This window comes from Sparus aurata, chromosome 21 (genome assembly GCF_900880675.1).
Source record: "Sparus aurata chromosome 21, fSpaAur1.1, whole genome shotgun sequence".
NCBI classification, from domain to species: domain Eukaryota; kingdom Metazoa; phylum Chordata; class Actinopteri; order Spariformes; family Sparidae; genus Sparus; species Sparus aurata.
In genome coordinates this window covers 6,641,549-6,666,989 of record NC_044207.1, presented here as the reverse complement: position 1 = coordinate 6,666,989, position 25,441 = coordinate 6,641,549, and the positions used below count along the sequence as shown (strand labels likewise).

At 39.4% G+C, this 25,441-nt stretch overlaps 1 protein-coding gene across 8 annotated transcripts in view; it reads right to left on the bottom strand.

The window, feature by feature from the left end:
* astn1 (astrotactin 1) overlaps window positions 1–25,441 on the bottom strand; it is a 422,909-nt gene that overhangs the window by 396,401 nt on the left and 1,067 nt on the right. The gene's annotated exons all lie outside the window — the stretch shown is intronic.

Here is a 25,441-nt window from a genome sequence, read left to right as displayed (position 1 = left end):
GACCATATCATGAGGTCCTCAAATTTTATGCCTCAGCTTTTTGTTTTTCAACAGTACTGCAGGGAAGAGCAAGTATGGCCGGGGTATTAATTATTTAACAACAACGGGACCAACTATTATAGTACAAGAACTGAAAAAGGAAAAAGCTGTTTTCTTATTTGTTATTGTAGTTATAAAAACGTAATTTCTCATGCTGTTGAATAAATGTTAGACCAGGCCATCAGGTGCTTGCGGGAAATCCGAGAGAAAACTTTGTTTTGCCAGAGTGAAAATATAGTTTTTGTCATTAAACACATATTAAAGCAGAATAGTTCCAAGGTAAAAACACGCTGTGGATTTTGGAGGTGACTACATCGATATTTTTGGAATTATTTAAGACTTTAGTTATAACAACCTCAAGCTAGCTAAGCATTTCTGTCTGTGCAGTATTTAGTCGGTTTGGGAAATCCCATGATCTCTGGAGCATTCGAGGCAGACTCAACAGGGACTAGGTATCATCATCACTTCACAATGAATCGCTCTAATGTGCCTTCCACATTTGCATAAATACGGAAACAATGTGCATATGTTTTTTGTCTTTGTTTTGTTTTAGATAGGATTGCTTATAACTCGTGTAATCTGAACATTTCTAAAAAAATTCAGAGCAATTGAAAAGTGCAAAAGTCAAAATATATTGAAGACAGATTGATGAAGTTATTTCTAAAATCCAGAACATATTTTTAGCTATGAAATATTCTGAATTCATATCTGTTGGTGTTTAGTCTTTCAAAAATAACATTTTCAGTGTGGCAAACAACTTTTGCTCTCGGATTTCCACACACACCTGACAACGCGGTATAGCAGTGATCTAACAGCATGATACATTAACTACAATAACAAACAATAAAAGATCCTACACTATAGTAGTTTGTCCTGGTACCACTGCAGACACTGTCAGCACAGTCAGCTGCTCAGACAAGTGCTGCACACGCAGTTTTCTTCTTCCTGTTAAATCATTAAATCCCCATCCATATCACTTTCACTTTTATTCAGTACTGTTGAAAAACAAAAAGCTGAAGCATAATATTGATAATTCTAGTCACCGACTCTTCCAGGTCCGAGCACGGACCCATAACAGACCGATTAGGGCCCCATCACAGAGGAACGGGAAGTTTTACGAAGGCTTCATCGGTATATGTTATTGTCAGTTCCAAATTATGAGCTGACAACAATCGCTTACTATTCAGAATAAGAGAAGCTTACACAATGTTGTCCATTCATGTTTAAAGATCTCACTTTATGGTGTGTCTTCCATATACAAGCAACATACTCTTCTGAACGCCAGCAAAATCTTTCATGACCCCATATACATCTTGTGTGAAGAAACATCGCAATGCACCATCAAAGGAGTTGAAGAAGAGTAACTCTAGCAAGTAAATATGAATGTAAACAATGCAGAATTCAGACATCAAAATCATCACGGAAGGAAAACCTTTACCCATTTGGTAAATGTAGTGCAACACACTGCATGTCAACCTATCTTTTGTTGATAGAGGTGGGTAAAAATATTGATTCATCAATGCATTGTAATATACTTTTTCCCAATTCAATATCGTTTCAGAAAATCCTCTGAATCGATTCAGGCAAGCAACGGCCCCGACCACCCGCTGTCCCTAGATGGACGCGCCTCGCCCGCATCCCCGCCCGCATCCTCGCCCACGACCTCGGTCGAGGGTCGGAGGGTGATGAGCCACGGAAACACCGTTGGAGCTGCAGAGGCAGGTAGCCGATGTCTGACGCACCAAAGTTCCTGAGACTGTAAACTCCCAGCGCAGCCGGTCTCACCCTGGCTGCTGCACTGTGCGCCCGCAGGTAGCACTCTCCTCCGGGGAGAGAGGGGGGTTCAGTGTCAACATTTTACCCCCTCGCGTCTAGCCGGAGGGCGGAGGGACCGCGGTCATGTCTATGTTCATGTCAGACAAAAATGTACCATGCAGTCCCAGAAACAATGGCACTTTCTCAGCTTAACTGTGGTTGAACAATTTTATAACTAAACACATTGTGTGCCTTTGTCTACATCTAATTCGAACTAGAACTTCCTAGAGGAAAGATTTATTATTTAAGATTACTTTTTTGAATTTAAAAACGATCAACAGGTACTCTAATGAATTATTTGTTTATTATTACTTATTACTGAATCGACACGAAGCATTTAAATCAATACTGAATCGAATTGATATTGAATCGAATTGCGAACTAAAGAATCAAAGAATCGAATTGAATCTTGAGGTTCTTAACAATACCCAATAGTTGTTGATATCATAAAAGCTCCACAGGGCAGATTTAATTTCAATATATTATCACTGCCACCATGTTCTTGACAAAGATAGGGTAAAGTTATTGTTATCTTTAGATTGCTTATGACAACTAGTACAATCTATGTACACCTGCATCAGCCAATACCACTCTGCTAAATAGTTTGAAATCACAGACTTTTGTTTTTATCTATTGCTTTTAAGGGGAGTCAAGTTAATATGGTAGTTCTTTTTGGCTGGCAGTTGCTTTTTGAAGCAATGCATTAATATATATTTACATGAAATATTACAGAACTTCACTGCAAAAGTGGTTAAAAATGTAGCTCTCGGCAGTACTTCACCTGTACTTCAGCAGGGCCTTGTTAAACTTTTGCCCCGCCTTATGCCCAAACCCCTGTGTCACTGTCCATTTTATAATAAATAGGCTCTATTTTTACAACCTCCATAGTTTATAGGTGATAAGCTCCCCCAAGGGAGCAATCCCTGACAAATTGAAAATTCATGACCATGTAAATATTTCACTAACATGGCACGGCTGGCATGCACGGCATATTCACAGCCGTCTGGTACAGCCCTACTAGCAGCCTCAGGCTGGTCCTGACATTGTGTAAAAAATAAATTCCCTATTAATCCACTTGGTTTAAACTTCCAGATGCTACAGCCGACTTTGACACGCCTGACCAGGTGACTTTATGAGACATCTCACTGGAAATGTAGCAGTGCTGTAAAAGTGAGGGAGAAATGTGAGACTTTCCCCTGCTGCACATATCTTATGTTTGCTCTGCTGCTTGCAAAAGCTGAAGAACATTGAAACAGGGACAAAGAGACACCCTGTTAAAAGTATATAGAACATATCAAAGTGGGAAGACGAACGGAGAAAGAGATGAATTCACCTCTTTGGTTTTGTCTCAGTCACTAAAATAAAGCAGAGCCCTCCAAGAATATTTCAAATCTCTGTTGCCAACTTTCCCATCGTCTTATACGAGGCGATACATTCACTATTCAACATTAAGGGCCTAATGTTAACGATAATGTCTTAACTGCAAGCTATTCATTGATTTGACATCACTGTATTAATAAAGTCTCCAAATATCTGGTTATTAAAAACAACATGTCAGGAACTTAAGCGTATTTTACTATTTGACCAATCAGCTAAAGCCTTTGATCAAGAGCAAGTTCTTAATCTTATTATCTGGGTGCGCAAGGGAGGCAGCTCTTTTATCAGAACATTCCTCATGCATGGCTGATAATGTGGTAATTTATTAAAGCTGAATGTGTATGATAATGTGATGCCTGTCATAATCTGTGTCATTTAGTTGACAATTAGGCGGCAGTCCTAATCAATGCTACTATGAAAGATGATAATGTACCAGGCCTCAGGGACGTGGGCCATTTTGTCAAATTAGTTGCTGGCAGTGGCAGAATGCAGGGAAAGTATGCCACAAGGCTCTATCAGAAACTGAAGTAAGTGAAATCTAAATTAGAATTTATCCTCATTATAATCAATCTTTGCTTGTGTGTTTTTTTCAACATAATCTATTTGGTTTCGGGTGTGTGTGGAAAACCGATGCCTTTTGCAATATATTCTAAAAACCACAACTGCAAATGTAAAGTTATCCCACCAAAAACTCTTTCAGATAAATCAGGCATCTCAGTTTCTACTCTTCCACTTCACTCATACAACATGCCAGGCTTGACATATCAAGGCCACAGAAAAAAAGGAACCGTTGCAAATTTCCAGTGAACATATTTTTTAAAAAACTTTTTTAACTGTTTTTGGAGCCGAAAGGAGAAAGTCTGTGCCCTATTTTGAGTTCTGACTGATTGATCTTAAGCAACTATATTTCCCTAGGTTCAGACTGCGAGACTGACAGAAGAAGGTCAGGAGATGCCAAAGGGAGACTGAGATGTGCCAGTAGGTAGCAATAAATCAAGCAAGTAAACTACACATAAAAATAGAACTGGAAAATGTCAGATTACTTACTGGGGCTATAATTTATGACTAAGAAAACTCAGATGATCAACATTGTCAAATTATCACTGACTAAGTGTAATTAGCTGAGCCAGCTAAAGACATAAACCATATAAACAGATATAAAAAAAAAAGAATACAAATTCGCCGGTGGTTTCCTCATTTTTCTGCCTTGATGTAACAAATGAAAAAATAAAGAGAGACATACATTTTACAACCCTGCTCCGCACAGTTTTTCATCTGCCTTTGCCTGAACATCACAAACTGCCCAAGTCTGAAGTTCCAAAGTCGATGCTGGTGTAAAGCACTTAGTTGTATTAATAAGTAGGCAGGTTTTGTGACTTACTGATCTAAAGTATTCCGGTTTTAAACTGTCTCAACACCAGAGTGCTCTCCCTCCAGTGAATGCCCGTAAATTCACTCTTGTTTTACCTCGTATTCTATCACTTTCTATCTCCCCCTCCCTGCTTCCTCGTTGATTTGTCCCGTAATGCTGCCTTCATTTCCAGTGACAGTCCAAATAACAGTGACAGCAAGGGTGACAGGGATCCAATCTATGCGCGGATGGTGTCATTGTTTTACAGCCAATCAATATTTACTTCTGAAAAACCTCAGAGGTTAAAGTGAAAAAGTTATCTGTTGCCAGTTTAAAGTTGTTGTTGTTGCCAATGACAGGCTGAGATTGTAACTGACAACATGATCCTCATCTCATCTATAGGGCACCAAAATATCTAGAGCTGGCCCTGGTACTTTGGATCAAGTCTAAAAATGTACATGAATCAAAAGGATCCTGTTTACAATTGGAGGCATTCTGTCAATGACTGTTTTCTATGGGGAAAATAAGCACCATGAAAATCATTATTTTATAACTGGTGCATTATCCAGCTCTCTTAATGATTCCAAGGGATATGTAAAGGATTAGTACTGTGCCAAGACCAAAAAATAAATATACTGTCAAAAATTAAACAACAAAATAAAATGAAATGGTTAAAAATAAATCACTTAAAACAGGAGGGGAGTATAAAGCTGTACAATTATTTTTTTACACTCTTTTTTATTGATCAGATGAAAATATCAAATGCAAACATTTTATATTTTGGATTATAAGATAACTTTTCTAATATTTTGTCAGTTTATGGGCCTAATTAAATGTCCCATATTGGCGTAAAATTTCATCAACTCTGATGGAATTTTGATTAGCAACCTGATGCATTCTACTAACATTTTTCATAATAAATCAAGCATGTGAAGTCTCTTATGGAGAAAAATTGATTGCATTGTGAATTTGATTTAATTCTATTTATTTGTATCTGTTTTTGGTGACTGATCAAACATTCACTCAAAACCAAAACCATCCCAACATATCAGCAGAATCAAAAGTGGCTGTACAGAGTTCTATCAAACCTGAAACTAACCAGCCCTCTAAAAAAATGACTGCCCGAATGTCATGTTGCCTTTGAACCGTTGTCCTTCTTGTGAGTAACACCTCTCCCCGAGGTTGAGAAACTGACAGATCGAGGCCAGCCTGTGATGACAGTAGCAAATTAAGATGTATTGCTTTTACCGGGGTGATGAAATCAGGACATCAGAGGGGGAAACGGAGAAACCAGTCTGCTGCTCTCACCACAAGAACTTACCCACATGCTCACTTTAACTGAAGCTAATTTGAGAATCTCTAGGGAGAATGCTTTTCTTTTTTTATCCGTGTGAATTTCCCCGGTCTTGTGTGTGCCATAACAAGACTCAATCTTTCATATTATTTGCCATAAGAACTCTCGAAGGTGGGCTGTTCATGGGGCGCCATAAATTACACCATCCTGATCTTAAAACAAGGATGAAAAATATTTCTAGCCAGGGTCTGACTGTTTGTCCAGCTTCTAAACCGCTCCCACTGGTCTCTGTGAGCCTGCATACAGATTACAGTTTCTCTCTGCCTTGATCTGCCCCGGCCTGACAGCCTAATAAAACACATGTGGGCAGCAGTACCGCTTTTTAAAAACTGTTTCAACAAGCTGCATGGGAGCCGGCAAAAATGGATATGTATTTGAGTGTGCCTTTCTGTTTTTGGCATTTGCTGATTTATTTGTTTGCTTTTATTCCCCCCCCCCCCCCCCCAACAAAAAGCTGTTCTTTGGAATAGAATCAATCTTTTTCCACTTTCATCTCCACAGAAATGCTAAGAATCTATTGTAACCGTGTATTACTAGCGCTGCTAATCAAACTTTAATGAGTTTTGATATGTACATGCCACTGGGATTAACTGTCACATACTGAAATCTGGCATTGTTCCCACAATTTTGTCAATTTTAGACTATTTTAAGTTCTCGTGCGGCTGCTTGCGCTTAGGCAACTCTTAACATTTCAGAAGTCTGGCTGTTTTCGTTGAGTGGTAGGGTGAATGTAAGGTAAAAAATTGTTTTGTGGTCAGCACTCAATCTTATCAGGTTTCACATGAGTACCACTGTAAAAAGAATTGGAGTGTAGGAGTATAGGAGTTCTTATTCAGTAAGATATAGACCTAGATATCACTGGGTTGAGCAGTAATACAGTAATACCATTATTGTACCATCCGAAGGGTATTAAAAAGCAACTATGTCCCTTTCATCACCATCATGAATTCACCCGAGAAAACAGCCCACTCTCTGCAGATGTTGCAGTACCGCCTGACTAGCCGACTGCTACCCTTCTTGGGTTATGCTTCTTCTTCGTAGCTGCCTTTCACTGCCATAGTTTCTCTGGGCTAGAGAGAGCGGACAGGCTAGATGTCCATTATCCCTAGCCTGGAGATAGCCACTTGAATCGGTGTGTTTAATGTGGGAAAGTACGGCTGGCAGTCCGCTCACCACCACCAGCAACACAGACACACCAGCACACATGTTAAAATGCCCACTATGGTGTAGACTTGAATATGGTGAACACAAGTGCATCCCCAAAACAACTGCTGCACTGACCAAATGACAAGGGGAGAACCAGCAAATGACATAATTTAATAGAAGTGTCTCCACCCAGCCTCAACTGCCTCAACATGGAATGGGCTGGCGGGCTGTAGTAAGACACGGCCACTCACTCCTTCATGCTGCCTCCTGCAGCTGCAAGTTGTCCCCTCCAGCCCCTCACCACCACCACACACACATAAAGACATAATACACCGGGTTTGTCGGCACAAAACGCAGCTGCAGATGCTGCAACTTCATCAAATCCACCCGGTTTTCTTGCCATTAAACAGGTTGGAAGTTGGCCCGTGGTCTAAATGTTCACTGGCTTTACACTAACAAATGTTGAAGCGCACTTACAAACTGCTGTCACTGACTGGGTAGTTTTCTCTCCTGTTACTCCACCCTAACCCCAGCAAAATTTCACTTCAATAGCCAGGTCATAGCAGTCACTATGCATATTTACAACACAATCAGGGGCGGAGTGTCAATGGGGACGATCGGGAGTTTTCCCGCCCGGCCGGCAAATACATTTTGCGAATACCAGCCCACAGATTATTCTGCCGTGAGACGTACGTGGCCGGCCCTTGGGCTCATCGAAATTATTGATGTTTTTTAATTCTCCGGGGAAAATCTCTGACATCTACTATATTGGAATGGAGTGGAAGTCCAACCATTATACCACTTGCTCACTCTCTATATCTCAGTCTTGGTTACCCTGCACACTATCTTAAGCTTACCTTGACTCTCTTTAGCCTATCTTAATTTAATACCTCATATTCAGGCGTTACAGAGCTTTCATGGTCACAAATAAAAAAAAAAACGACCTGCAATTTAACTTGTTTGTTTGCTCTTAAATTAACGTAGAATGGAGCAAAGCCTCCTGGGAATGGGAAATGTGTTTATCCAATAAACCGATTGCAGGTCTAGTCTATTTACAGAAATGTAGGGGGATAAATGAGCGGCCCCTCCTCCAATGGCATGACCCTACAAGATAATGACATACGTCAGACAGAGAGAAAGTGAGCAAGTTTGAGGAAAAGTAGAGGATTTTTGACAGTCGCAGGATTTGCATGGTTACTTGTTGTTTTACACATGGAAGGCAAGAAGAGAAACGAGAAGAAGAAGCGGATGTTGGAGAGGGATGCATTGAAGTGCTCGAAAATTACGGATTTATTTATTTTTATTTTTCATTTAATGGTCCAGGCCGGTGGTGGGTCAGAATTTTCCCGGTGGATTTTGGTGCCCCACTCCACTACAGAACACAATCTGTAGAATAGTTTTATCAAACTAAATGTCGAGATATGGCTTTGAATCAACAACACTACTGACAGAGATTTGTTTCTCAGCTGAACAAAAAAATGGGTTGGGGGTTTAGTAATCTTTAAAATGAATATAAAAACCTATTCAAAATTTGAATTTGACATAGGATTGAATATTACAGTTGACATGCACTGCAGTAGCGCAAACACCTTTAAGCGGTATAGCAGCGATTTTGTGGCCCCCTCAAAGCCCTACGTTGTGGTCTTCAATCAGCTAGTGGTTATGCCATACTATATAGTGCAATTTGAGGAAGGTTTAACAGTATCAAAAACTGGATACCCCCTGTCCCTTGTGTTGACAAGATACCTGGATTCTCTCCTCAGAAAGGCTACCATGAGTTGAGAAATCAAGCAGGTCATTAGGACTCATATTTGTGTTTATTGTTAGGCAGTGACCTCTAGCAGGAGTAGTAGAGAAAGTGAGCGAAAGCAGTATAAAGAGCGACAACTCCTTATATGATTAAACAGGGACAGGAGTTTCATTTAGGAGACTGCTGTTCGTGTTCCAGTGTGAAACGGGACGTCGGTTGAATTGACTAAACCACTACAGTAACGGAAAGCCCTGCTGCTGTAATAACATTAACACAGACTGGGAAACCAACACTGCATTTGACAATGAATAATGATTTAAAGAAAAAAAAAATGAATGGAGATTTGGAAAGAGCGTGAGAATCTGCCATAAATTGTCACTGGGCTGAACGATATTTTGTTAATTAGTGTTTGGTACCTTAACATTATCTCATAAAAAGACACCAGCAGTGTATGGAGCTAAAGGTGCCACCTCAGATGTCTGTCCCTCCTTCCTCCCCATCTTCCGCTGCTTCTTTAGAACATCTGTCTAAGCACCCGATCATGTTGCCATGGAAACCATTCAATAGCAGCTGTATGCCATTCTCTCTCTGGCCATAGCTTCTTGCATTCTCTCTCAGCAATTTCCTCCTGCCCTTGCCTTGCACAAACACCAAAACAATCCTTGATCTCTCAGCTTGATGTTAATTGCAGATTTATCCTCCCCGGCTGCAGCACAGGGGCAATAAAAGAAGTCAGGTTTCTGTTGTGATGAATTAAGGCGCATTCACAGTAAGCATATTGGCTTGTAGAGTTTTGGTAGGTTTTGGAAAAGATAAACAGCTATCGCAAAGCACAAAGGGGACAGAGTCCAGAAATGTAAATAATGTAGAGGAAGAAATAAAACTCAGGGTTAGTGTCAATTATGACAAACCGATTACATCATATTATCCCTTTTTAAGGAGTATCCACAGGTGAACACTAATCAGAAAAACAAAACCGAAAACAGAAATAAATAAACAGAAATAAACACAAAAAAGTCGAATTGAAATCCAGACATAGTGTAGGTTTAATTAGTTCACCTGCCTTGCTCCTCATGGATAGACAGATCCCCTCGTATATGATCATTAACTTCTACCTTAACAAATAAACAGTCCTTGGCCTCAGACCTAAGGCTGCACTCAGCAACACTGAATGTGCAAGAGAGAACAATTGATTTGATTTCCCATCAAATGTTAAGGCTGGGGTTGGTGAGAATGTAAAAACCAGCAAGAGCAAGCTCAATTTCCAACCAGTATCCAACCCAAAAAATACCAACCTTCCACCCAGGCCTCCCTCCAAACACCAACTGTCCCCTTACTCTTGCTAGTCAGCTGGGAAATGTGTTAGAAGCTAACTTAATACGTTCAATGTTCAGCTAGCTTAACACGATCTCTCTTCGCATTACCGCACAAATACATTCATAAATAAACTATGTTAAGTGCTACAATTACATAAACATGTGTAAAATAGCAGCCACGATGTATCTCAGTCTGTAAGGGCTAGCTGTTGCAACAGTTAGTCTTACTGCTGAGTGTGAAGTGTGAAGGGTTTGTGCTCCTGGGTTACCTGCTGAACTGTGTTTGTATTGGGGCATTCTGGCTGCACTTTCTCTGCCATTCTTGTGTGATTAACTTGCTAGTGGCTTTAGCAGTATCTGCCTAGTCTTGTGGAGTTTCCCTCATAGGTCTTTTGATTTATTGATTGTTGTCAGGATGTTAAGAGATTTTCTACAAATACAACAAACAATGCTTCCAGAATAACTTACCGACTCTTGCTTTAACAGACTTGAATTTACTTTAAAGGAAAGTTTCACAATATCAGTTGAATTTCTGGATAAGGATACACACTGTGAATTGCAAAGAGGAAGTCCTGAGGGACTTTATGGATGCAGAGAGGGAAGAAAAACTCTTTCACAGATTTGTGTATTCCACCACAGCAATGTATCCATAGGAGGCTATCATCTTTATCCATATGTCTGTGAGGACTTGCTGTAAATTGTCCAAACTTGAAAACTATATGCAAGAGCTAAATAGATTCAAGCCAAAAAGTTCTAGCCTACTTATTCTGCAAAGGCACACTGTGCTGGGTGTACAGCACAATCTGTTTTGTCAGCTACATCAACACTGGAAATGACAAAAGAAACTATAGAGAGGGATATGATTCATTTTTGACTGTAGCGTGGACTGTTGTCCTGGAAGCAACCCATGACAAGAGGAATGAAAGAGGTACTACGTTTTGGCATCAATCTGAGTGTTTAATTTCCTTTTAACACAATTATTTTTATATACAAACTCACTAAATATAAATATTTAATTACAGCGTAGTAGTTCAAGGTTCAATTATTCCTCATTCTAGAACACAGGGCTGTACAACAAAATGCAAGTTGTCGACAGTTGGAGTTTTGCTACAGCAAAACAAAATATATGTATATGGATGAAGTCACAGAAATACAATATTATCTATGATGGACCCTACTCATGGGACTGGTATTCACATTGTTGTGTCCTGGTGGAGAACAGCTTAAAACTTTGAAAACAAATGTTCTCATATAAATACAGAATTTGAGGGAATCAATGTTTTCTATAGCTTAACAGTAACATTGTTTGAGATCAGAAGTGTATGCTCTTCCAAGGGTTCTGTTCGTCTCATGCAACTGCTCCCATGTCCATAAAATGCAGAGCTGTAGCTTTTTATAGCCACCTGCTTGTGCATTGCATTTGCTTTATGAGCCACTGTTTTTAATGTTTGTAAAATGAAACATAATGTAGATATTTTTTGGTTGATTGATGATGATGATAATAATAAGAACAATAACAAGAACAATAATAATAATAGTACAAATAATACAGAAATACAATTAAAAATCTTAATTAGACAATGACTAGTCTATCAGGATTTCAGTAGCCCAGGGTGATGGTTTTAAATGTTTGTTTTGTACAGTCTACATTTCAAACCCCAAAGATTATCAGTATGAATATCAAACAGAAAACTGGTCATTTGAAAAGCTGGAAACAGTGAATGTTTGGCAACTTTTTGCTTGAAAAATGACTCAGACAATTAATCATTTTGGTAGATTTATTTTGTTTCAGTTGAGTAACTGTCTCTGCACAATGCCAAATATATATTCTGGTTCTGGGCTCGTATTCACAAAGAATCTTAAGGCTAAAAGTTGCTCCTAACAGGCGAATTTAGGAGCAACTCCTAAAAATAATGGGCATGTCAGTCGTAACTTTAGGACTCCTAATTTTTGAAAATAAGAGTTATTCACAAAACATTTTAAGCCTAAAAGTAGCACCTAAGTCTGGGAGACCTTAGAAGTAGTCCAGAGGACTCCTAACTCGCTAAGACCTGGTCACAGCCGAATGTTTTGGAGACGCTAAATGACAGGGAATTATTAAAACGATGTCGGATGGACCGTGAAGGGATTGAAGTTGTGGTTGAGTTGGTAAGGGACGCAATAACGTCCCCAACCAACCGAAACAATCCAATAACGCCAGAGTTAAAATGTTTGGCAACACTCCGGTATTTGGCTACGGGGAAAATGCAGCTCTTCGCACAGGACTGGTGATTTAGAAATTATCCCACCACATCCGTGTTTCGTGCGGCGCATTCGCACAGGATAAGCGAAGTCTGTGTTTTAACTGGAATTTACTGACATTATCCCCGGGTCGATCGCACCGGAGCCCTTACTGGAGCAGCACAACAGTTAGATATGGATATTTTTAATATAATAACTGGTGAGCCTGTTGAAAGATGGAAAAATGTTCCTTACTGCATGCTACCATGCATGTAATCCATCTAATCATCTTTCGAGATTTCGCTCTTCGGATGAGCCTCCTGAATTTGCAACCAAAATGCTGACAAAACTTTCATTTATAATTCCCAAAGCAGCCTCCACAATTCTCGACCGGAAAAAAGGCAGCATTTTTGTTTTTTGTTTTTTTTTGGGGGGGGGGGGGGCACTTAATTCTCCTCATAAATACATTTCTTTATCCAATATCTTTTTATAGGCTTTGTCATGGGCTTGTAGGCAACTTCCTTTTTTTTTTACTTCATTCAACAACCAATCACCGTTGTCACTGCTTCTAAGTGCGTCCTCATAATATGACATCATCCATAGCAACAGAGAGTTACTTCTAGTTTAGGAGTTCACTGTTTTCATAACTAAAAGTAGGTCTCAGCAGCTTTGTGAATTACTTTTAAGAAACGACTCCTACATAAAAACTTTTAGTCCGATTTAGGAGTACTCCTAACGTTAAGATAAAAGTATTTGAATACGGGCCCTGGTCATTAGTGGTAATGACAACATTTATCGTCTGTCTACTCATGTTCATCAACTTTTGGACTTTTCAAGTGGTGTTGTGGCGAGCTGCCTCAGTCTCAGCCCAGACTCCTAGAGAAGATTTTCTCTAAACAACTGGAATAATGGGCAAAAAAGGCTTGTGGTTGTAAGTGCTGGATACCCTCAAAGCAAGGAGCAGTGACCAGTCATGTTTCTGTAGCTGTTCATAGGTTGGCTGAGATTATGTAACTCACTAACAATGAGAAAAAAACACTTAAGTCAGCATGGAAAATTCAATTAATACAGAGTTGTGGGCTCACTAAGCTCTGCGAAGTCTCTCTGACACCCGACATGTACTGTAATTAGCTGACATATTCATTATGACGGAGTAAATGAAGGAAGTTTTAATTGCACAGGAGGAATCAAGCTCCAGCCCACTGTTTCACACCAGGGTACCATCATATACTGAAATTTCTTCTCAATAGCACAGTCATATCACATCATAAGAGTTGTGGAACTCCTCCCAATAATTACTAACACTGATTTTCCAGCCAATCCCTCCTGTTACAGCATAACTGCAGCATAAAATCCTTCCAGTATTACCACAAGTGTGACAAATAAGCCTGGTTTGGATTACAGCAGCTGAACTGCTGGTGTATGTAAGAAAAGCTTGAAATCACTTTGGGTAATTCAAAGTGATACACACAACTGGACAGGATTTAAGGAGCAATACTGAAATTGAGGCCAGCACAACAATTTTGCTCCACCATTTTTTTTCTGTGATTGTATTCACTTGAGAGGCCAGAGAGCGCAGAGTCAGGAATTGGTTCCACAGAAGGACTGGAAACATGTCTCTGATGTGGCCAACAGCAGGTTTTCCTGATGGAGTAGGAGTGCACTTTCATTTAAACTGACAATCATGGCGCTTTTTAATTGATGTTTGGTTTCTGTAGCAATCTGTATGGGTATGGTGAAATACTGGCTATGGTTGAAGTAGCTATCAGTGAATGATGTTCACGGAAACCTGCTAGATGGCATCACTGCCAAATTCTCAAGAAACACAACTTACTTGGTTTTGACAGCTTTGTAGACTTGTCATTTTTAAAACAAATTTTTAAGTGTGTGAACAACCTTGCTCCAGAAATACCACATTCGAACAATTACCCTTTGCAGTAATAGGCACTAAACTGTGGAATACATTACCATCAGAAATAAGAACATTGACAGGTCTCAACGTTTTTTAACACGCAAGTAAAAAACTGGCTGAAACTGAATAAACTCTGTGAACATGGACCTGCACGTGCGCCTGCATGCGCACACACACACATTAATCATTGTCCTTGTTTTTGTCCTTATGTCTCCTGTATTCAATGTGTTCTGTATCATTATTCATGTGTAACTTTTAGTAAAGGCCTAACCAGGGACAGGGGTTGCAAATTAGTCTTGACTAGAAACCTTTATGCATGGCATCTATTCATTTTATATGAAACAATGTATAATGTATTTGTCCCTGCTCAATAAACTTCTAAACTAAAAAAAAACAAAAACGTTGGGAAAATAAATCAGTCATCAATCAACTCGAAAATTGATCTTCAGCTATTTTAATAATTGACTAATCATTTAAATTATTCAAGCAAGGGTTTCAGCTTGGACCAAGTAAGGATTTTTGCTATTCTTTGTTTATATACATAAGTGAAATAAAAATTTCTGGGCTCTAGTTTGCGTCTCCACTAAACAAAAGAAGCAAATTTGTCATCCTGCAACAACAATAATATTAATTTTCTTCCTGAGAAAGGCCTTGCAAAAACACAAAAAATTCCAAACCACGGTCAGTAGTTCTTTAGATAAGCAGTCAAAGGGACATCAATATTAATTCTCTTCTTCTGCATCAAGTATTTTGGGCTTTGAAGAATAAAAATAATGATATGATATATAAAGTTTGTTTACGTTTAATCTGTCTCTTGACACAACAACATAATTTCATTCCATTACTTAAGCAGAACAACAATCCTGAGGTGAAATAATATAATATAATGTCAAGTTGTCACTAATAAGTTGTCACTATAATGTCACTATAATGTCCTGTCAGCTTTGCCAGTTTGAACACGTGAAAAACAAACCAATTAAATGAAGTGCATTCAGGACTCAGAGGTGACATGTAAGGTTCAAGCACCAGCGGAGTTTCACTCCATTTACACTGGCAACAATATAAAACCTTCTCTGGCATGGATCTGGATTGTACCAGCCAAATTATTGTTCAGAAAGCTGATTTGAATGGGAGGCAGTTAAGGGCTGACTTCCTTCCAAGCCTCCGGCCCAGATGTGCAAATCACTGCCAGAGCAAATACAGCTCGAGTCTCTCACAGGGCAACTTTATTACCTCACCTCCCGCACAATTTATGGCACAACACCAAAAGGGTAAATTTCTAATAACGTAGCCGTGCTTCGCTGACACTAACGAGTGGCGGCAGTCCTACAGCTGAAATTTACTGTCAGTCACAGAATCCACTCTTTTCAAATTGCTTCTTAGATGCTTCACAGAGAAGCAATTTGGCGAGAAAAATGTGAGCCACTGTAAAAGGTGAAAAAATAAAGAGGAATTTAAATTGCATGCACCCAACCAACCCCCCATCCCCACCCCCAAAACACACACTTACACACACACACACACACACACACAGTAGTACACAGGCATGCTTTTATAACCAGCTACACTTTCTAAATGATATTACTTCAAAGAGGTTGATGGGCTGAGGAAAATAAAAGATTCCCAGCATGCGTCTTAACAAGATTCCTTTTTTCTCGTCCCAAAATGAGGCTTACAGCTTTAAGTTTTCGCCTTTCACTGCAACATTCAGACCAATCGGGAAGAAACGTCTGATCTTTGTCTCTATGGTCTTCAAAAATTCAAATAATTACTGGGGTTTAGCTGACGATATTCCTGATGAGGCATGGATGAGGATGGACCGCAGTTGCCAGCAGGACTCACTGCTGCTTGTACTAGGTCTAAGTGAGCTGCAGAACAGTATATTCGACTGACCAGAGTGGTGTGGGTCTTAAGTTAAAACCTTAAAGTGCCTTTTACTTTAATTGATGCTCAATCTTTTTACTATCAAATGCTCCAGGCGTGTAGGGTCGCCAGGTGACTGAATTTATGTCGCTGGTACCCATGGCAGAAGAAAGTATATAAACCACTCTGAAAGAATAATCTACTCCATTTTCCACATGTATTCTCCATAATGTATGATCCAACCAGCAATAAGTTTACAAAGCTAATTCAGGGGGATAATTCCTGTGTTTACTTTTTGTGAGAATTAGCTTTAAATTAATTTCACTTATAACTGTGGTTTAAAACACTAAGTATTTCCGTTGGCACCCTTTGAAGAGACAGACATTCTTTTTAAATTGACAACAATTTTACATTGAGGAAAATTAAACAAACATACATAATTGATGAGGAAACCGGCAGAATGCAGGGAGAATGAAAAAAACACCAGTGCAATGCTTGGGCCAATATTACACCTCTCTATAAAAGCAAGAAATCTCTGTCTGTCTGTCTGTCTTTCTGTGTGTCTGTGTGTGTGTGTGTGCCTCAAATATCTCTGCGGATCAGGATCAGACTGACCTGAGATTTTCAACATGGCTGCTGCGTGGTTTAAAGGTGTGCAACGTCGGATTTGTTTGGACTGCAATGATACCGTTAATAAATTATTTCATAAATGCTTTACAAATTGGCGAGCATTGTCCACCAGAGCCACCATAGTCACGTGCGCACCAGAGCCAATCACTGCAGAGCCCACCGCCACCCCCCACCTTAAGAAACAAGCAGATTTATACCTGCAGCGGTGCGAGCTGGACTGGGATTTTGCTGGCGGTTCGGTCCCGTTCTGTTCTGTGCATCCAAACTGACTGTTGTGTATTAATGAGACTAAAAGAGTCTGGACCGAGTCTGTTCGGGTCTGAGGAGATCCGGAGACGCGCGGACAACAAAGTGGAATCGGAATCTGTGGATGTTCGTGTGTAGCTAGCTGCTAGCCTCTTGCCCACCTACGTGGCCCACCTCCCGAGGCGACGGACCGGACGCACTGGCACGTCCAAAACCGGACTTAGGGTAATTAATGTCCGCCACACTTTTTCGTGAATATTGCCGTCACATTTGCTTTGTGTCTGGTGCAGGAAGAAACGGTAAAAACGGGCTTTTGTCATGAAAGTGTCCAAGCAGCAAGTTTGGTTGTTGAGGAACAGGAAGTTGTGGGAGGGACGGAAGCAGATGAATGACAGGCAACGACGGTCGGTGTATAGACAGCGATATTGAGAGTTGAGAGATTTGCGACATTTAGCGTGTTTGGAGTGTATAGTTAGTGTGTTATGTAGTGTTTGGTGTAGTGTGTTTAGTGTGTAGTGGAGTCGGTTTTTTGTTTAATGAGTTAAAACAATGAGGAGACTGCTGAATGAGCATTGCCTGCATTTAAATGTAAATAGTTACATATAACTTTGTACATTTTTAAAATGTATGCACATATTTAGCAAACAACAATTTATATTTGCATTATAAGTAATAAAAAATGGTTTGTTAAACATATTTGTGGTTTTCACAGTAAAAAAATCTAACTTTCTACTCGGATTTTATGTTTTTTTTTGTGATTTTAGGTCCATTGTGTTAATACAGTATGTCAAAATAAAAAAAGAACTGTACAGTCACACATGTGAGGTTGTGCTGAAAATAATGACACCAAGTAAATAATTTTTAAGGTGACATATAATGGCAAAATCAAAAATAGTCAAAAACGGCCAATTATACCCTGGAGTATCGGATGTCACAACAAACCTAAATATCCCTGACGTCCCACCTTCAAACACAGCCTCATTTGGCCATCCATGAAAAAGCTACTTAACCTCCCACTTTTCTAAAGGAATACATTTTTCTTACGGGCACTGCACTAGTTTCTTAAATCTAAGGAATTGTGGTCTTGTTGTCTTGTCAGTTAACTTCTGATTAAGCTGCTAGCTTAACCAGATCTGATCAGATCATCTTTTCAACAAGAAACCTGTGCTGCTGTTAGAATTTCTGTTGAACTGGCCTACAGCATGTGTTTACACTCAGACACCTGGTGTATTGTCCCACACACGATGTAGATATAGTTGTGAGGGGATTGAGAAAATATGCTGAGAGGAACCTTGTACACCATTAATCATAACGAGGCCATGGCAGACTCCAACAGAAATGGAGAGGGACAACGGCACCCTTAACAGAAGCTACAACAAGTTTAGTGCTTACAATACAGCATTCAGCAGGCATCTTATCACATTGCTGCTAAAACACTGGTTTAAATGTAATTACTCCTTGTTATCAATACAGCAGCACAATGTTAACATAAATCGATTCTGTTTCCTGAGAAGACACGTATGCAACAAGTGAAAGTCCTGGTTTGTAATTCAAAGCTGGCATCCTGCATTCGACAAAAGAGGAAATCAACAGCAAAGGAAATTAAACAACAAACAAAAGAACAATAAAATAAAAAAATAAATAAAAGGCTGCAGCTGCTCCAGTGTTTATATTTGGGTAGCAGGGATCCTACTTGCACCGCGAACGGGAATTGTGCTGGACTCCCCAGTGCCAGTTTTCATTAAAAGTTTTCTGTCCTGGAGTGCAATGCAATGTAAGGAAATGTCACACACAAACTCAGTCTCATTAATATTCCACATCAGTCTTGGGAGATCTTGTGTGCTGTGCATTTGCCTCAGCTTATTTCCCTTCACCCCATTATGAATTAACTGTTGCCTACATTAGGCCTGAAAAATGAACTATTTAAACTATTCAAAGAGTCACTGTGGTCTTGTGTAGCAGGCATTCAATAATACTGAAAATAGTCTTCATCGTAGGTCTGTTCCCAACATCACACATTTATATTTCATACAGTATGTTAAATAGTTCCGGTCTCTCTTTTTCACTGCACATGATTGCAATCTGGCTGAGGTTTGTATTTTTGGCATGGGTCCAATCAGGATTTTTTGGGCCGATCACCGATCATTGTAAGCAGTATCGGACGATATCAATCACTGACCACCGATCAGAAAGATGTTGCTTCACTTAAAATCACCATAAAAATGTTGAGGAAATAAACAATCATATTTGTTTTCCATTGATTCAAAGAACGGGTTAAATAGGACACAGAGTTTAGGAAAATCTCTCAGTCTCGGGTGTCTCAAACTTTGTACTGAGGTGTGTGTGCCTTGAAGCCACTACTCCACCACCTGGCCTCTGCTTGTACCTGGTTTCGTCTGATTGATAAAATGTACACAGATGCAAAGTGTCTGTAACTGTATACTCAACTGAACTGCAAACTGAGCTGTTCACAGCAGGCAGGCAGCAGTGTCCTGTAGTGCATGTGGCATTTTAGCAACACATACAAACTGTCTCGTATATTTAAATGATGGGCTCATCTGATCAGGCTCTATAGAGACCACCTATTTAACTTTTTACAGTGCTTATCAGATGATAATGATCGGTGCCCAGTCAATCAAAGCACCACTAATTTTTGGTCAAATAAAATGAACAGGCTGTGTCAATCTTATGTGTCAAATGATAGATTGTTAAATCTTAATACTTGTTCATAAAGCACTTAATGGTCTTTGTCCTTAACCCTTGTGCCCTCCTTAAAAAAACTTCCTCTAACCACCTTCGTGGCAAAAATGTATACGCACAAAATCTGCCATAAAATACTCATACATCAATATTTTTTTCTGCTTTTTTTTTTGCTTGAATCCCTTAACCAACTTGTTCTCTGATCAAAATGATCAAATATTTAATAATTTTCAGGATTTTAACCCTTTAAATGCCAGTTTGATTATTTGAATTATCAATCATATTTTTAAAAAAAACACACAAAAAATGTATTATTTTCTATATAATAAGTAGTAGCCTTATGGGGCTTTGGTGGTGATTAGAGTCAACTTGTTCCCTGATCAAAATAATCAAATATTCATTAATTTTCAGGATTTTAACCCTTTAAATGCCAGTTATATTATAGTTATCTATAAAAAAAACCACAAAAAATGTATTATTTTCCATATAATAAGTAGTAGGCTGATGGGGCTTTGGTGGTGATTAGAGTCTTTGATATATCAAAGATTACCAACAAAATTGATTTGATTGCATTAGTATATTTTATGTAGTAACAAATACTCCCTCTAATCCCTCTAAATTAAATAATTTCCCAGTCTGGGATCATTAAAGTAATTCTATCTATCTATCTATCTATAACCACCTTCGTGGCCAAAAATGCCCCATTGACTTCCATTAAAACCACATTTTTCAATCTCACTACCATTACAGTATAAAACCATGCACTCTGTAATGTCAGCATGCCATTTTGAAGAAAAGTAGTTATATTTGACATTTTTGATGTATTTCACCAGATTGAACCATTTTCCCATTGTAGGCCGATGCATGAAATTCTTGTATTTTTACCAGTTATATTATGGAGCCGGGTGACTTCCAGGGCCCAGTGTGTGTGTGTGTGTGTGTGTGTGTGTGTGTGTGTGAAATGTTTTTAAATCAGCATCTGATTCATCAGTGTGAACTCTTATTGTGCAAACTGCAACAACTTTGGAAATTTAGACAACAAAAAACAAAATAGAACATATGAAATATGAACAAAATATGAAATATAAACAGAAATATCCAGGCATTGAATATACGATGTGTGTGTGTGTGTGTGTGTGTGTGTGTGTTTGTTTGAGAGAAACAGATACATGGATAGTGTGTGTGTGTGTGTGTGTGTGTGTGTGTGTGTGTGTGTGTGTGTGTGTGTGTGCTTGTGTGTGTGTGTGTGTGTGTGTGTGTAATCTGAGGGTTAAATAAAATACAAGTTTACAGCTGCTGTTGAAATATCAAAGTTATTGTTTCTTCTTCTTCTTCTGGACAGAAAGGAGGTTTCAAAGTGTGTGTGTGTGTGTGTGTGTGTGTGTGTGTGTGTGTGTGGTCCTGCAGCCTGTGACCTAGTGTTCCCTACAAATGCACACTTGGTGGTGGAAGACCTCTTTTTCAGGCCTCTGCACAACCAGCACACACCTCTCCTTCTAGTGGAGCTGGTCAGTGGCGCTGTCAGGATGAGAAGTCTCATGTATGCCCGAATCTCTTGGGCATCCACATCACTCCATCCTGACACTGAATGCCTCCCGTATAAGTTTGTCATTTGCAAAATGAGCTGGATCATGTCAGGAGCGAAGAAAAGGTCAAAAGATGATGCTACATTATGGATTCTTGATATTGCATATCTCGTGGGCCCTGGCATCATGCCGGTGGGTGCCTGCATGTAGCACAGAGTCTCAGCATGAGATGGAGACCACACTTGCCCGTCCACTGACTTTTAGGATGGACAGGATCCTCAGTGCCCGCTTCACTCTCAGAGGATGGGTCAGAGGCACTCACAGACGTGGAAGACTCCAGCGAGCCTTCTGTGTCAGACTCCCCCTCGAAGATCGTGGTTTCCCCTGATGAATCCTGCAGCTCGCTGTCAGATAAAGGCTGCATGACCATTTCTAATGCCTCTTCTCTTCTGAAATGCCTTTTCATTTTTGCACCCTCTCTGCTCACTAATGAAATGACCCCTCAGACAAGTTGCATGTTTATCTTTGGCTGTGAAAGCAGTCAGGTGCATAAACACACTAACCGTTGTTTTTGCTTTGTTTCTGAGAACAGCAAAGCATGTTTTCACTCAAGCACCTTTTCAAAGACACATGAAACACATTCCTCAAAAGATGACCTTTTTTCACCGCTGAAGTGATCAGTGCATGCTTACAGATTCTCACACACACACACACACACACACACACCAACACCACACACACACACACACTCACTCTCACTCTCTCTCACTTTCTCTCTCACACACACACACAGACAGACACACACACACACACACACACACACACACACAGAGCCCTGGTAGTCACCCGGCTCCATAATATAACTGGCAAAAATACAAGAATTTCATGCATCGGGCTACAATGGGAAAATGGTCGAATCTGGTGAAATACATCAAAAATGTCAAATATCACTAGTTCCCTTCAAAATGACATGCTGACATTACAGAATTCATGGTTTTATACTGTAATGGTAGTGAGATTAAAAAATGTGGTTTTAATGGAAGTCAATGGGGCATTTTTTGCCACGAAGGTGGTTAGAGGGAGTATCTGTTACTACATAAAATATACTAATGCAATCAAATCAATTTTGTTGGTAATCTTTGATATATCAAAGACTCTAATCACCACTAAAGCCCCATCAGCCTACTACTTATTATATGGAAAATAATAAATTTTTTGTGGTTTTTTTTAAAATAAATAATTAGTAATTCAAATAATAAAACTGGCATTTAAAGGGTTAAAATCCTGAAAATTATTGAATATTTGATCATTTTGATCAGGGAACAAGTTGGTTAAGGGATTCAAGCAAAAAAAAAAGCAGAAAAAAATATCGATGTATGAGTATTTTATGGCAGATTTTGTGCGTGTACATTTTTGCCACGAAGGTGGTTAGAGGGTGCAAAATGCATTACAGGAAAATAAAAGACATGTAAGAGTAAAAGACACTGGATTTTTAAAAATTTGACTAAAAAGAAGAGTTCCTACAAAAATCCATGCCACAAGCTGTAACACAGCCAAAATGATCGCTAAATCAAAAAATAAAGTTGAGAAAAATGTACAAAAATGCCCGAGGAGGGCACAAGGGTTAATTCAGATAGCAGCTCCTCATTACACTGGTCATCACTTCCACTGTTTGTGACAAACGTCACTGATGGCCAATTATATTACAATCCAGATTCCCAAAAAGTCAGAACGCTATACTAATCTTTACTCTAACCCAAATCCCATCCACTAGCAACATGTTGGTAATGTATACAAGCAGTTGGTAGAATTGCTTCAGGCATCAGCCAAAAAAAAACAACAGTAATCTTTTGAGTATTGATTGACCTGCCATTAAGCAGTGGACATAAAAGTTAATTTTACACCTCTGAGGCGAGAAGCTCCACTCTGTAATACCACGGTACAATCAGCAGAAAGTGTTTCTGTAGTTCCAACAAGAGTTGCACTCTCAATCACACTTATCAGATTAAAATATAAGCGGAAGCATAAGTTATAGTCCTACCAGGACCTTCAGTGTGTGAATAATGTGGCTTGTAATAAAGAAGTAACTGTTACCCCTCCCTCTGGAACGCCCTCCCCAAGCACATCCGTGACTGTTCTAACCCATCCACCTTCAAATCATTACTGAAGACCCATCTTTTTAAATCTGCTTTTAACCTGCAACAATAGCTGTCTTTCTCTATGCCCCCCATCAGTTTTCGTAATCACAAACACACATAGTTATTTGCACATTGTTTGTTTGTCCTTCTATGTACTTTTCATTTATTTCTCTTTCTTCCTCTATGCACTGAGCACTTATGTATTTTTCCTCTGTATTTGGTTTTATGTAAAGCGTCTTTGAGAGCTGTAAAAGCGCTGTATAAATAAAATGTATTATTATTATCATTATTAACAATATTTAGCAATATTTAGCCAGCTGCTGTAAACCAAATGCTATGTCAGCTTCTTTATAATTCTTTTGTGTTAACTTTCTGTTCTCAAGATAAGTCAGGAAACCTTCATAACTTTAGACTATAAGGTACACACTTTAGCAGCGCCGCTCAGCAGTGCAGTGGCGTGTGTTGACCCGCTGTTGGAAACACGACAGGGCAAGAAAACACAGCTGGTATCAGTACTGTTACTGTTGAAAATGAGTACTAAAAACAGTTTAAAACAATCAGTATCAAAGTTTATCTATAGTTCAATATTGTCGACAACAGGATAAACTCAGGTATCACGTTTGATACTGACGTTCAAACAATGCACAGCCCAGAAGAAGAAGAATGAAATTTAAGTTTAGAGTTTAAATTTAGAAGTAATAATGCATTTTGAATAATAGAAGTTACAAACTCTTTGGTCTGCTCAACAATCCAGTCCTCATTTCCTGTCAGCTCATTACTCCATGCTATCTGACCAAGGTTAAAATAATTTTAATTTTTTTTTAAAACTCCAAAAAAGTTCAGAAAAGTCAAAATTCCCACATAAATTAAACAACAAGATGAGCAGTTTATTATGAGACTGTGCAGAGCTTATGAGACAACCTACAGCTGCTTTATTTCAGCCACAGCTCAGATTGCATTTGCACATCTGACGCATCAGAATGTCACTACAGAGTGAAACAAGGACTACAGCATCCATGCGAAATGCACGTATAAAAGCACAAGTCAAACAGGAATCAGCTTCCAAAACATGACAACAAAGAGACAGCCAGATGAAACCACATAGTAGATAAAAACAGCCAACACACACACACACACACACACACACACACACAATCACATGCCAGACATGCTTTCAAACTGCTCTCCTGTTGATTGCTGACTTGGCCCAAGTGAACCTGAAATGACTGTACAATCAGATCCGGGTACATCGCTAACAACACACCACAATAGTAAATCCACTGCAGATCACACGGAGCCACACAGTGTGCCTCGGTGCTCTGTGGGGCTCTTCACTATTGCCAGCAACTTCCCATGAAGCTGTGCGATTGTGATTCAGCACCATGGACAGCAACCAGCTCATTTCCACAGACAAATGAACAATAATCAGCTATGAACAGAGGAGGTGGCCTGAGACATTACTTATCACCCATTTACAATGCTGTACTGAGTTCCCTCCCCAGACAGCTTCACAACCATTCACACCTGGGCTCACCTAGCCTTAGTAACCCCAATGACGGCCGATTTGATCGACTACCCACAAGTGGCCCTAACGACTCTGTAAGGACATTCCCGCACACAGTTTAAAAGCCTGACAACTCCTCTGCAGTTAGAGCCGAAGAAGCCTCTCGGATAAGAGAGGTTATGAAACAAGTCCAGTTGCCTAAAATGCAGCGCCTAGATTTACCACGACCTGATGACTGGGAACCTTCATCAACAATAATTAGCTATATTTAGTTAGCTGCTGTACACTGAATGTTATGTCAGGTAAATTGTGATTTCTTTGTGTTCACTTTCTGTTCTCAAGATAAATCAGGAAACTTTCATAAGTTTAAGATTGTGAAGTATAAATATTATACCAGTATAAATGCTCAGCAGATCAAACAAACAGATTAAGAGCCTGGTAATGTGGACTTGCAGGAGGTCCACACTCGGATGAACTTTACTTTTAAACCGCCTGAAAAACTTCCCCGAGTCCGTCAGCTTAATCAGTTACAAAACATAAAAGACAGGGACAGC